The sequence below is a fragment of the Balaenoptera borealis genome (genome assembly GCF_965194805.1).
Source record: "Balaenoptera borealis genome assembly, chromosome: 1".
Taxonomy (NCBI): Eukaryota; Metazoa; Chordata; class Mammalia; order Artiodactyla; family Balaenopteridae; genus Balaenoptera; species Balaenoptera borealis.
Genome location: NC_138860.1, coordinates 53,034,526 through 53,045,906, shown reverse-complemented (window position 1 = coordinate 53,045,906; position 11,381 = coordinate 53,034,526). Strand labels below are relative to the sequence as shown.

Genomic DNA, 11,381 nt, shown 5'->3' with positions numbered 1-11,381 from the left:
TCATTTGCTGAAATGAGCTAATTCTTTTAAGCAGCCCAGTGTCTCACTTAAGACCAAAAGGGTGATTTCAGTGAATATTTTTCAAAAGACAGAGATGAGTTAAACCATGGCTCCAGATTTTGGGATTTCACAGACAAATTAAACTTCCCCTCCCCAACCTCCCAAAATGTGGGGGACTTAGGATCTTTTCGTTTTGCCAAGTAAAGGCTAGCATCCACTATTACCATCATTTTATAAAAGAAAGGATGTTTTAATGCCAAATAAAGTAGAAAGACCTAATCTAAGGATTCTAGCAGAGAATTCATGTAGATCCATGAACACTCACTACATTTTTAATTTTCTCATCTCATTGCAAACTGATGAAAACTTTGCATTGTTCTGGCCCCAGCTGCAGACCTGTGTTTGGAAATCTCCAGGTTAAATGCTCTGTAAGTTCTCTGATGGCTCTTAATTCAGAGATCTCATTTGCCATTTTACCATTTGTATGCAAATTCAAGGAAAACCATGTCTCATACCTATTTTGTTCCTTGAAGCCACAATGACAGGTAGACTGTGCCTGCAGAGGTTCATCTCTGAGGAAACAAACACTTTCATCTATCCACCTACCCACTCATTCATTCATTCATTAAATATTTATGGAGTACCTATTAAACGCCAGGGATTATTTTAGAAAATGGAGAAGGAAAGAAGAATTTTCAAGACCTATTGACACATAAATCATGACACAATATTCATTGCAGCATTATTTACAATAGCCAAGACATGAAAGCAACTTAAGTATCCATCAATAGATGAATGGATAAAGAAGGTGTGATATAGATATAGATATGTAATGGTATATTACTCACCATAAAAAAGAATGAAGTCTTGCCATTTGCAGCAACCTGGATGGACCTAGAGGGCATTTTGCTAAGTGAGATAAGTCACACAGAGAAAGACAAATATTGATACCATCTGATTTCACTTTATGTGGAATCTAAAAAAGAAAACAAAGCAAAACAGAAACATACAGATACAGAGAACAAACCAGTGATTGCCAGGGGGAGGGGGAGGGGGGATGAGTGAAAATAGGTGAAGGAGATTAAGAGGTACAGACTTCCAGTTATAAAATAAATAATTGAGATGTAATGTACAGCATAGGGAATATAGTCAATAATATTGGAATAACTTTGTATGGTGACAGGTGGTAACTAGACTTATCATGGTGATCATTTTATAAAGTATAAAAATATTGAATCACTATTTTACACCTGAAACTAATATAATAAGACCATTATACTTTGATTAAAATAAAAGAAAAAATGAAACAAAAAGACAAAGTTGCAAAATGCAGCAAGACCTGCAAATAATAGTGCCAGGGACAATGCAGGTATGATCAGAGATGAGGGGGTTTGAGGGCACAGGGAAGGAGAGCTCACGTGCACATGATTCATCCACCAAAATTTCCATCTTCCGTGGTACACACCCTGGTAATGATGCTGACAGCAGGCATATCTTCAGATAAGGCAGACAATGATACATCCCACTGTTCTAATTCTGGAATTGCTATGCCACCTCATTAATATGTGAAAATGTGTTTAAAAGCTGCTGATAAACAGCTGCACAGAAGCAGAAATAGTGGCTCCCATCACATTTGCAAGCTTTATCAGCTCTCAAACATGGCAAGAGAAACGAAGCTTTGCCTGCATGTATAAACTGGGTAATTTGCTGTAATACTCTACTTCATTGGTAGACATTTTGCCATATCATGTTTCCCCAACCACAGCGTAAGGACACTTCTGATTTACACATCTCTGTAAACTGCCTCTTCCTTAGAAAGAACTGTCATGTCGGCTGGCATCGTTGTTTGAACATGCTGATTTATCAATAAAATGGAAGATTGACTCGCTCTCATGCACTGCACAATTTCTAATAACTGCATTCCTATTCAGTCGGAGAGCATTTGATTAAGGAATTAGATACAAGTTATATATAAATCAGTGCAAGCCTTGAGTCTACTGAAGCATTGGAAAGTGCATTTCTCAGGCAAGGGGAGTAAAATTTTATCCCAATCCAAGACCAGATCAGGAGTAAGAAAAGAGGCTTGTCTGAAATGCGATAGAGCAGATTTTCATCTCTCCCAGGCACCACTCCCCAAGGCCAGGGGCAAGAGCCCCCATTTACCTTACCTTGGGGATGGCTCTGCTCCATATTTCTCTGGTGACACTTCCAGCTGGAGGAAAAGTCCCCAGTGATGCTCATTTCCAATTGCCTCCTATCTCCCCGCTCCTCTCCCCTTTCCGGTGACAGATTGATGGCCTCCTCAGATGCCTCCTGAATGCACCCCGTGACAGGGGACAGCAACACTGAGCCCGCTGAACTGATTCCCATTATGTCCCTATTTAGACCCAGACCTTGGAGGTGATTCCCATCCCTGACATCCCCTCAGCCGCCCCATCCCATAGAGAAATTATGGCCTGTTGGGGGACCTTCTATTCTGGATAAATATTAAACTGTTCTCTGCTTGGTACCAGGTGGCAGCTGCTCCTTCCCTTCTGGGTTGGGGATTATGTATTTGTGTAATTTTTATATTGTGTTTGTTTTCTTGGCAGATGGCTTCCTTCTCGTTATTGGGGTGGCATGGTGGGTAGAGGAAAGGTGACTCTAGGGGCATGTTCTGCTTGATAAAAGGCAGATAATAAAAAGGTGGCTTTTTTGTAAAACCCACAGAGAGCAAAACTATATAATTTAACTAAACGCGAACAGCCTCAGATCCTGCAATTATCCAAGCAATCTCCATCCAAACAGCGTTTGGAGTGGGGTAACTTAGAGATGGGCTTTTCTTTCTAGAAGCATTGAGATTATTCTCCTGACACACGTCTCCTTTTGCCTGGCTCCCCAGATCCTGTCTCCACCCCTCCCCTCCTCGTGGAAGAATGCAAAAACAAGCTCTGGGTCAGGGTGTCCCACATCTAGGAAATGTGTTTCCTGGCAGTGCCAAGAGAAGGGGTCTTAGAATTGCAAATGCAGCGTTAAGTTAAAGCCCTTGGTATAAAATTTGACCTAATTAAGACACTACCAGGGCAAAGCATTCCAATAGCAATTACACAGGTTGTAAAGGGGTGAAGTATCTTCTAAAACCAAGAAATGCTTCTGTCAGAAATAAGCACCCCTGAGGGTCAAATGAGTAGCTGTCAGTGCAGAATATCACTTGCCTTGACCTCAAGCGGACACCTCCCTTCCATCAGCTGCCTCGAAGGCTGCCTGCTGGGGGTCTCTGCAAGGAACCTGGGCTCCCTCTCCCAGAGACTGCTATCACCTCTCCCACGGACAGTTTCCCAAAAGCTGCAATGATTCTTATTTGCACCTCTTGCCTCCCTTACTAAGCCACTCATTCATTCATGGATTTTTTTTTAATGTTTTCTATATACCAAGACCTGTCTCAAATTCTAAAGATGCAGAGATGGATCAAACCATAGGAGGACCCCACTTGGCAATCTCTAGGCCAGAAATAATTTGTGGATATTTTCTTGCAAACAGTTTTCAAATTCTCATGATGGGAAATTATTCATTCAGGTCTGTTTTGAATACTGAGTCCTTATTAGGCATAAGACACTGTACAAGGTGCTGGAAATATAAAGATGAGTATGTTGTATCACCCCTGTCCCTGAGAAGTCACAAGTCTAATGGAAAAAATAGACATATGCATAAACACTTAAGATAATGAGTAATATTCCTCAGTTACAGATGGGAAACAGAGGAGCAGAGATTCACCTTAGCTGAGATGGCAGTGTCAAACTGGAAATAAGTTTCAGTGGTCTTACTCACGTTTGCAGAACAGATTCAACCACTTTAAACTAAGTGAACAGAAGGTAAGGGTCTAGGTTCTGGGGCCAGACTGCTTAGGTTCAAATCCCAGCTCCCCTAATTACTGTGTGATCTTGGGAAAGTTAATTAAACTCTCTGTGCCTTCATTTTCTCATCTGTGAAGTGAGGCTAATAAAGCTACCTGTTTGAGTTATTTTAAGGATTAAAGAAGACAACATATGTGAAGCACCAAGCACAATGCTTTCCCAGCTCCATCATTAGCTGTGCAATGCTATGCAAGTTACTTGAACTCTGTGCTTAATTTCTTCAAAATACCTACTTCATTGTATGTTAAGAGAATTTAATGACTAAACACATGTAAACTCTGGTAACAATGCCTAGCACAAAATCTTAGTTATTATTATTGATGTTTTTATTACTACAAACACACTCTCAACATAATAGTAAAAAAGCTTTACATTTTAAATTATGCTCTCATATTCAAAGGAAAAGACCATCAGCCTGGAAACCAAAACTTTAATTAAGGGGATTTAGGAAAATTGACTAACCTATCCGGTCCATGGTCTTTTTATCCATAAATTTACCTCCTCCAGAAACTTCCAATCACCTCCTTCCCTGGTAGGCAGCATCAGGGGCCTCTGCAGCACGTCACTAGCTCCTGGACCAACAGCTATCTTAGAATACACTTGGTCACTTGGTCTCCCATCTCATCTGTGAGCTCTTTGAGAGCTAGTCCTTATTTTCACCTATCTATCATGGGAGGTCCTAATTCATTTGTTGAATGAGCAAATCCAAGTTTTTAGCTGAGAAGTTTGGGGACACAGAGAAATTCAATTAACTTACTTAAAGTCACCAGTTTAGCTCGTGGGAGATGTGAGCCTAGAACTGGAAGTCTTCTTGCTCTTACTACAGTGTCTTCCCTGAGACTGCAAAGTCAGCCTCTACAAAGTGAGTGATACATTTGGGGTGATTGTTTTCTTTGCAAATCATTTTTTTAATTTTAGGGGCTTAACATCAATTACTTTCAAATGGCAAGCCACTCCAGTGCATTTTAAAACTAATTTGATTTAGCAAATGTCAATGTATCTGCAGCTTGTCGTTCGAATACCTGTCGCACAAAGCAAGTGCAACTGGATCCCGACTTGAGATATTATCTGAGGTGCATTATCAGGATGACTAACACCATCTGTGAGGTTGGGGGTTACTTTGTTGTTGTCTTCAAGGAGAAGACTGAAAAATTACATAAAGAAGTCATGAGTGTAAGGCTCTGATTTGTTCTCAATTCATGGGCAATTCATCCAAATACTCAGAGAAGTAGAAATAAAATCTAATAACCCAAACTCAAATTATTTCTCCTCCAGGACAAAGAGGTCTCCTTGTGATCTCAAATCATGACTGTAGAACACAAGGACAGTGAAAAAGAAACCGTCAGTGATCATACTTTACATTGGCTCTTAGAACTCAGAGAAAAGTTTTAAAAGTCCAGGCCTATGATTTCTAAGAACCGAGGTTGATGGAACATAACAATCTGGATAAAATTTTCTAGCCAAAAGTTCAGATTTATTGACCTAGGATCTGTCATACCCTATTCTGGTAAAAGGGACTCCATGGATAGCTACACAGTATCAACCACAATATCAGCTTAATGGAGAGGCTGTCTTCCAGATAAAAAGAAACTGGGAAGAAGAGGAAATAAAAGTCTAGAAAAGGGAAAACCTGAAAAGAGACACATTGAGAAGGGGTCTTCATGGGATGGCATGCATGTATGTGTAGACCCAAAAAATTCACACACACTCCTCACCTTGGACAATTGCCTCAGAGAGTTCCACTGCAAGAGACAGTCTTCTTCAGCCACAGAATCTTGGACAAGGCAGGAAGGAACAACCAGTGATTCTGTGATGGCAGTTTGGCACATGTAAATCAGATCACCCTGCTTTCCACTGCCACTGCTCCAAGCCTTACTCCTTAAAATGCTCCATAACCCTAGTCACCAAAATGCTCCATGCCCTTGTCACCACAATGCCCCATGAACCTTGTAAGCACAATGCTCCATGCCCCTGTCATCACAATGCTGCATGACAGATGTCATCACAATGCTACATGACACTTTTCATCACAATGTTCCATGCCCTTGTCATCACAATTCTCCATGCCCTTGTCATCACAAGGCTCCATGCCCTTGTCATCACAATGCTCCATGCCCTTGTCATCAAAATGCTCCATGACACTTGTCATAACAATGCTCCATTACCTTATCATCACAATGCTCCATGTCCCTTTTAATCACAATGCTCCATGCCCCCTGTCATCAAAATGCCCCATGACCCCTGTCATCACAATGCTTCATAGCCCTTGTCATCACAATGCTCCATGACCCCTGTCATCACAATGCCCCATGACCCGTTTCATCACAATGCTCCATGACCATTGTCATTACAATGATACATTACCCTTGTCATCACAATGCTCCATGACCCTTGTCATCATAAAGCTCCATGCCCCCTGTTATCACAAAGCTCCATGACTACTTTCATCACAATGCTCCATGCCCTTGTCATCAAAAATCTCCATGCCATTGTCAACACAATGCTCCATGACCATGTCATCACAATGTTCCATGACATTTGTCATCAAAATGCTCCATGTCATTGTCATCACAACAATCCATGATCCTTCTCATCACAATGCTCCATGACCCATTTCATCACAATGCCCCATGCGCCCTGACATCAAAATGCCCCATGACCACTGTCATCACAATGTTCCAAGATCCTTGTAATCATAATGATCCATGACCCCTTTCATCACAATGTTCCAGTACCCATTTCATCACAATGCTCCATGCGTCCTGTCACAACAAAGTTCCATAAAACCTGTCATCACAGTGCTCCATGACCCCTTTCATCACAATGATCCACGACCCCTGTCATCACAAAGCTCCATGGGCCTTGACACCACAATGCTCGATGACCCCTGACATCACAGTGCTCCATGTAACTTGTCATCACAATGCTCCATGCCCAACGTCATCACAATGCTCCATGACCACACTCATCACAGTGCTCCATGACCCGTTTCATCACAATGCTAAATAACCGTTGTCATCACAATGCTCCATGGATCTTGTCATCAAAATGCTCCATGACCACATACATCACAATGCTCTATGACTCCTTTCATCACAATGCTCCATGCACCCTGTGATCACAATGCTCCATGATCCCTTTCATCACAATAATCCATGACCCCTTTCATGACAATGATCCAGTATGCCTTTCATCACAATGTCCCATTACCTCTGTCATCACAATGCTCCATGACCCCTGTCATCACAAAGCTCGATGACACTTGTCATCACAATGCTCCATGCCCACTGTCATCACAATGCTCTATGACCACATTCATCACACTGCTCCATGCCCCCTGTCATCACAATGCCCCGTGACCCCTGTCATCATAATGCCCCATGGCCCTTATCATCACAATGCTCCATGACACCGATCATCACAATGCTCCATGACCATTTTAATCACAATGCTCCATGGTCCTTGTCATCACAATGCTCCATGGCCCATGTAATCACAATGCTTCATGACCACTTTAATCACAATGCTCCTTGGCCCATGTCATCACAATGCTCCATGACTGTTGTCATCACAATGCTCTATGGCCCTAGTCAGCACAATGCTGCAAAACTCCGTTCATCACAATGCTCCATGACCCCTGTCATCACAATGATCCATGACACCTGTCATCACAATGCTCCATGACACTTGTCATCACGATACTCCATGACTACTGTCATAACAATGCTCCATGACCCCTTACATCACAGTGCTCCATGACACATTTCATCACAATGCTCCATGGCCCCTGTCATCAAAATGCTCCATGGCCCTTGTCATCACAACGCTCCATGACACTTGTCATTACAATGCTCCATGGCGCTTGTCATCACAATTCTCCATGCCCACTGTCATCACAATGCTCCATGACCACATTCATCACAATGCACCATGACCCGTTTCATCACCATGCTCCATGCGCTAGTCATCACAATGCTCCCTGACAATTGTCATCACAATGCTCCATGGCACTTGTCATCACAATGCTCCATGACCCCTTTCATCACAATGCTCCATGACCCCTTTCATCACAATGCTCCATGACCCCTGTCATAACAATGCTCCATGACCCTTTTCAGCACAATGCTCCATGGCCCCTGTCATCACAATGCTCCATGCCTACTGTCATCACAACGCTCCATGCCCCCATTCATCACAATGCCCCATGGCCCTTGTCATCACAATGCTCCATGACACTGGATATCACAATGCTCCATGACCATTGTAATCACAATGCTCCATGGCCCTTATCATCAGAATGCTCCATAGCCCATGTAATCACAATGTTTCATGAACACTTTTAGTCACAATGCTCCTTGGCCCGTGTCATCACAATGCTCTATGGCCCTAGTCAGCACAATGCTGCATAACTACATTCATCACAATGCTCCATGACCCCTGTCATCACAATGATCCATGACACCTGTCATCACAATGCTCCATGACCCTTGTCATCACAATGCTCCATGACCACTGTCATAAAAATGCTCCATGACCCCTTTCATCACAATGCTCCCTGACCCATTTCATCACAATGCTCCATGACCGCTATCATCACAATGCTCCATGACTGCTATCATCACAATGATCCATGGCCCCGACATCAAAATGCTCCATGGCCCTTGTCATCACAATGCTCCATGACACTTGTAATTACAATGCTCCATGGCGCTTGTCATCACAATGCTCCATGCCCACTGTCACCAAAATGCTCCATGACCCCTGTCATCGAAATACTCCATGACCCCTGTGATCACAATGCTCCATGACACATGTCATCACAATGCTCCATGACGCCTTTCATCACAATACTCCAGTACCCATTTCATCACAATGCTCCAAGCCCTCTGTCACCACAATGCCTCATGACCCCTGACATCACAATGCCCCATGACTTCTGACATCACAATTCTCCATGGCTCTTGTCATCACAATGCTCCAATCCCATGTCATCACAATGCTCAATGAGCCTTGTCATCACAATACTCCATGGCCCTTGTCATCATAATGCTACATGACGCTTGTAATCACAATGCTCCATGACCCTTGTCATAACAATGCTCCATGGCCCTTGTCAGCAAAAGGCTCCATGCCCAATGTCATCACAATGCTCCATTAGCACATTCATCACTAGGCTACATGACCCGTTTCATCACAATGCTAAATTGCACTTGTCATCACAATGCTCCATGGCACTTGTCATCACAATGCTCCATGCACACTGTCATCACAATGCCCCATGACACCTTTTATTAAATTGCTCCATTACCCCTTTCATCACAATGCGCCCTGACCACTTTCATCAAAATGCTCCATAACCCCTGTCATCACAATGCTCATGATCCCTTTCATCACAATAATCAATGACCCATTTCATCACAATGCTCCAGTACTCCTTTTGTCACAATGCTCAATGCTCCCTGTCATGACAATGCCCCATGACCGCTGTCATTACAATGCTCCATGGGCCTTGTCATCACAGTGCTCCAAGACCCTTCTCATCACAATGCTCCATGGCCCTTGTCATCACAATGCTCCATGTCGTCTGTCATCACAATGCTTCATCACCAGTTTCATCACAATGCTCCATGACCCATTTCATCAGAATGCTCCTTGGCCAACGTCATCACAATGCTCCATGACCGTTGTCATCACAGTGATCCATGACCGTTGTCATCACAATGATCCATGACACTTGTCATCACAATGTTCCATGACCCCTTTCATCACAATACTCCATGACCCATTTCAACACAATGCCCTATCATCCCTTTATCACAATGCTCCATGATTGCTGTCATCACAATGATCCATGACCCCTTTCATCACAATTCTCCTGTTCCACTTTCATCACAATGCTCCATGGCTTCTGTCATCAAAATGGTCCATGGCCCTTGTCATCACAATGCTCCATGACACTTGTCATCAAAATGCTCCATGGCGCTTGTCATCACAATGCCCCAGGCCCACTGTCATCACATTGCTCCATGACCACATTCATCACAATGCTCCATGACCCATTTCATTACAATGTTAAAGGCGCTTGTCATCAAAATGCTCCATGGCGTTTGTCATCACAATGCTCCATGACCACTTTCTTCACAATGGTCCATGACACCTGTCATCACAATGCTCCATGGCCCTTGTCATCACAATTCTCCATGACCCTTGACATCACAACGCTCCATTACCCCTTTCATCACAATGCTCCATGATCCCTTTCATCACAATAATCCATGACCCATTTCATCACAATGCTCCATTACACCTTTCATCACAATACTCCATGCCCCCTGTCATCACAATGCTCCACAACACCTGTCATCACAGTGCTCCATGACCCCTTTCATCACAATGCTCCATTACCCATTCTCTCACAAAGCTCCATGGCCACTTTCATCACAATCCACCATGATCCCTTTCATTACAGTGCTCCATGAACCCTTTCATCACAATGTTCCATGGCCAGTGTCATCACAATGCTCCATGACACTTGTCATCACAATGCTCCATGACTCCATTCATCACAATGTTCCATGAACCCTGTCCTCACAATGCTCCATGACACCTGTTATCACAATGCTCCATGACACTTGGCATCACAATGCTCCATGGCCCTCGTCATCAGAATGCTCCATGACCCGTTTCATCACAATGTTAAAGGCGCTTGTCATCAAAATGCTCCATGGCACTTGTCATGACAATGCTCCATGCCCACTGTCATCACCACGCCCCATGACCCTTTTTATCACAATGCTCCATTTCCCATTTCATCACAATGCTCCATGCCCTATGTCACCACAATGCTCCATAACCCCTGACATCACAAGGCCCCATCATGACCCCTGTCATCACAATGCTCCATGGTTCACAATGCTCCATGCCCTATGTCACCACAATGCTCCATAACCCCTGACATCACAAGGCCCCATCATGACCCCTGTCATCACAATGCTCCATGGTCATTGTCATCACAATGATCCATGACTCCTGTCATCACAATGATCCATGTCTCCTGTCATCACAATGCCCCATGACACCTGTCATCACAATGCTCCATGGCCATTGTCATCACAATTCTCCATGACCCCTGTCATCACAATGCTCCATGACACTTATCATCACAATCCTCCATGATCCCTTTCAACACAACGCTCCGTGAACACTTTCATCACAATGCTCAATCAACCGTTTCATCACAATGTTCCATGGCCCGTGTCATCACAATGCTCCATGGCCCTTGTCATCACAATGCTCCATGCCCAATGTCATCACAATGCCCCATGACCACTTTTATCACAATGCCCCATGACCGCTGTCATCACAATGCTCCATGACGCTTGTCATCACAATGTTCCATGACGCCTTTCATCACAATGCTCCATACCCTCTGTCACCACAATGCTCCAGTACACCTTTCATCACAATGCTCCATAACCCCTGACATCA

General features: G+C 43.4%; 1 long non-coding RNA gene across 7 annotated transcripts in view; it reads right to left on the bottom strand.

Moving 5' to 3' along the window:
* Positions 1 to 382: 382 nt before the first annotated feature.
* LOC309635808 overlaps positions 383 to 11,381 on the bottom strand; it is a 44,071-nt gene continuing 33,072 nt past the window's right edge. For 2 of the 7 annotated variants that reach the window (XR_014249027.1, XR_014249033.1), the window contains exons 3-4: positions 10,973 to 11,046; positions 8,751 to 8,977 (exon numbers count right to left, since the gene is read on the bottom strand). This is a non-coding gene — a long non-coding RNA (uncharacterized lncRNA). The other 5 variants (XR_014249028.1, XR_014249029.1, XR_014249030.1 and 2 more) reach the window with 5 other exon arrangements.